Source organism: Cibotium barometz, chromosome 5 (assembly GCF_041138505.1).
Source record: "Cibotium barometz isolate CiBa-2024 chromosome 5, ASM4113850v1, whole genome shotgun sequence".
Taxonomy (NCBI): Eukaryota; Viridiplantae; Streptophyta; class Polypodiopsida; order Cyatheales; family Cibotiaceae; genus Cibotium; species Cibotium barometz.
The window spans coordinates 6,942,798-6,947,386 of NC_141050.1; positions in this window are offsets into that span (position 1 = coordinate 6,942,798).

Here is a 4,589-nt window from a genome sequence, read left to right on the forward strand (position 1 = left end):
AAATATGCACCTCCTTTAAAGAACTCCCCTTCCTTACATATGTCATACTTTTAATATTGCTCATAATTTTTTTACTAATAAACCTTGTACATTTTCAACTCTTCATCTTATGTGAAATATGCACCTCCTTTAAAGACTCCCCTTCCTTACATATGTCATACTTTTAATATTGCTCATAATTTTTTACTGATAAACCTTGTACATTTTCAACTCTTCATCTTATGTGAAATATGCACCTCCTTTAAAGAACTCCCCTTCCTTACATATGTTATACTTTTAATATTGCTCATAATTTTTTTACTAATAAACCTTGTACATTTTCAACTCTTCATCTTATGTGAGCATTTACTCATTTTTGGGTATCTTCTTTTACAAATTGGATTTATCTCCTCCCTACACATGGATTGATGCTATTGGCCCATAAGAACCTTAATTGGACCATAATCCAAAAATTTCTGAAAATCTAGACCCTTAGACTAAGGTCCTTTATACACATTTCCAATTAATTCCAATTGCACATTGGAAAGTTCTTTTTGAATTTTTGTTTCAGGGGAACTTATTTTAATAAGATGAGATAATTTTCTATCCAAAAATATTAAAAATCTGAATATTCTCTCTCTAGAATATTTTCTCTCTCTAGGTTAAAACAGTTAGAAACAAGTCTTTTATATTTCTGAAGAGGGATTGATTATAGAAGAAGATACTAAACATCAAAAGGGGGTTTGGGGGAGGAATCTTACATTCTACCCCACTTAAAAAATGCGAGATGTCCTCATCTCGCAAACTGGGATAATTTCGCAAGATGCACGAATTATGAGACTTAGAGAAAAATTTAAATCAGGATTAACCACCAAGAAAAAGTCTCAAAGAGAGCAAGATTCAAGATAAGAACAAGATTTAAACTTTATTCATTCTCGGAACTTATACAGTAAAGATAGAAGAACTCTTTACACTTCCATAAGCCCGTCCATCATATGGTTACAAAAGCAGTCCTCACAAGCTGCACAAGTATAAGGTAACTCATCTATGGGAATGATTCTGTGGGTTATTGCTGCGCCTATCTCAGTGGTATGAGGTGTTCTAAGAAAAGGACCTCTAAGAGGCAAGCCAAAAACGGGGTAAAGGCATATCTTCTCATGAGGAAGAAAACACGCCAGTAAGAAGACCCGCTCAGAAAACCCAGGATGCCTTGATCTCATGACGCAGTAGTATCGGGGACCCAAACCCAAAGCTTCAATAACCATGGCCAAGCGGACATTGTTACGGAAGTGCTGCTGACCCCAGGGTGTTACCCTAGTTATGTCTTGATAGGTCCGCCATTTGGTCTGTGCTACAGAAGTTCCCAAGTGAGGGAAAAGTGAGCGCTCATACTGTTCTATAAAATCCTTCTTCACAGACTCACTTGCGTTTTGAAGGTGAGGAATCATTATGGATAAAACTAATTCTTGTTGCCAAGCCATGAAGGAGATTAGGAAGAAAGGAGATCGATGGGAGTAAGATTACTGTGAGCGACAAGTAAAAGTTACGACTTATATAAAGGAAGGAGCTAGCGTAACTTAGAAGCCAACGGTAGCTTGCCACTGAAGTTTTACCGTCTTTCCATGATTTGGGTTTGGCACAATTTTCTATAGAAGGCATTAAGAACTTTGAGATGAGGAGATGAAAGAAGCTCGTAAGCTAAGTCACTTACTTTCTTTGAAGTCAGATAAGGCTCACAATATCTGGGGGATAACGTCTTAAACTCCCCAATAGATAAAGAACTTCTTTTGTGCCGTACTCGAATGAAGACCAAAACCTTGGTATCCAAAACACCGATTTTCACTTCTGAACTCATTGTTCTAAATCCTGAAAACAGCGTGACTCCTGAGAAGTATTCTAGGGAAAGGGTCTTCCTTTTTTTAAACAAAATCTTTCTTTTATTTTTGAGAGGGAATAATTTTAAGATCAAAAAGGGAGATTCTTACTCCTGTATGCCTCGAAGGCTGGGGAGGAATCTTACATTACTGTGAGATCCCCCTGTTCCCACCGAGCAACGGATTCGGGTACTAGCAGCGGAAGTAGCACTTCTCGCACGGGACAGGGGTCCCACATTTGGGGCCTCGTCCACGGATATCCGGACAAGAGACTAATCCGTCGGTTTTTCCAAAACCGAACCCGGAAAAAACTTCCCTTACTCGGAAAGCACGGGCGATTCCACCAGGATAATTTTTTACTCTAACGTAGTCAAGATCATTACTGATCACGCTGATCCAACTGCACCTATAAAGATACTCGATCGGATCAAGGAAGAAACTTGCACTTGGATCATTGGGATCAACGCTTTTTTCCCCATCAAGAGGCACAGCCGTTGATTCCTATCCATAGAACAATTACTATCCGGGACTTACTTCATCTATCGTAATAACAGAAATTGAGTCTCGGTTTACGGATCCATCAGTCCAGCCTAACCCCATCCGATCCCATGGGTTAGCCAACCGCCCAACCACTGTAGTGATGGGATCCAATTTGGAATTTGGTTAGGTTTTGTCCCGGGTACCAAGGAAAAGAGTTCCAAGGCCCCCTAGCCGGAAGTTCAAGCAAACATAAAATTAGGCACACCACTTACACACCCAATATGAAATTGCCTTATTCTTAGCATCAGTTAACTTTAAAACAATCCTTTAATGAAACCATAGTACCACTGATCACAGTCTTCCAAATTATCCGGTTGATTCTCAAATTTCCCATCATTCCTTCATCATCAGAGTATCTATGGCATCATTGGCAACTAGAACGCTCACCACCTGTCCACTCAGAGGCCGTTTCCATAGTTCCTAGCCCATAATACTCGGTAATATAATCATTTATCAAGATGGACTCTCGTTGAAGATCAGCAAGATCAACCAACAGATCCATATAAAAGAGCCATGGACTCATCCGTTGAGGACCAGCAAGGTCAGTCAACCAGATCCATGCCCGGTTTCACAAAACAACTCTTACTCCTTGTTCCAATATCTTCCTCGACGCACGCGTGGGTATCCTAGGCGACCCAGAGCCCGAGCACCGTATGGTCAGCACCCTCTAGGATCCTTCGCAGGTGACCTAGCGCTTCACTCATAGGCCACTTCCTTGGTCCCTCATCCACCGTACCGGAAGCTCACCATTTTAATCGAACCGAGGCTGGTCAAGACCTCGGCCGACCTTGCTACGCGAGACGTCCTCCATTGACTCTCCGTCAGCAGTTGCAACTTTATCAGTTAGGTCTCCACGACCTTAATCACAAGACGGTCAAAATGCTTTCCCAGCATTCTTGACATAAAACAGCCATTTACAAACAGCATTTACAAACAGTTTACAAATACAATTTCTATATTAACTCTAATTTTTCCACATTATCCCTCATATAATCCACATTACTTATTCCTCATTCCATTTATATGTGTACTCATCCAATCACCTCATTTTCCATCTCTTCACTTCAAATTCCTTCACATCACATATCATATATTCACATCCATATCCACATCCATACATCCACATCCATATCCACATTCACATCCATACATCCACATCTACATGCTTATCTCCATTTTCACATCTTCATTTATACATCCACATCCCATATCCACATTCATACATACACATCCGTATCCACATCCATACATCCACATCCACGTCCACATTCACATCCATACATCCACATCTACCTGCTTACCTCCATTTTCACATCCTCATTTATACATCCACATCCCATATCCACATTCATACATACACATCCATACATCCACATCTACATCCACATACATACATACATCCACATCCACATTCACATTCACATACATCCACATCCACATTCCCATACATCCACATCTATACATCCACATTCCACATTCACATCTATACATCCACATCTACATTCACATTCACATACATCCACATCTACATGTTTACCTCCATTTTCACATCCTCATTTATACATCCACATTCATACATACACATCCATACATCCACATCTACATCCACATACATACATACATCCACATCCACATTCACATTCACATACATCCACATCCACATTCACATTCACATCTATACATCCACATCTACATCCACATTCACATACATCCACATCCACATTCCCATTCACATCTATACATCCACATCCATTCACATCTATACATCCACATCTACATCCACATTCACATCTATGCATATATATCTTCATGCATATATCCATTTTCACGTTCATACATCCACACTCCCATCTCCACATCCACACATCCACATACATACATCCATTTCCACATTCCCATTTATATAACCCCATATACCTTCACATCTAATCTTTTACATCACATCCATTCTCGCCCTATCACAACCCATATACATCTTATCCTATCACATACACTTCTTACCTCATCCCCCCATACACATCTTAATTCATCTTATCACCTCCTAACTTATTTCATAAGCATCTTATCACCTCTTATCACACCTCTTATCACATCTCTTATCACCTCCTAACTTATTTCATAAGCATCTTATCACATCTCTTATCACATCCTATCACATCTCTTATCTATTTATAGAATACAAGAGAATTCTTACAT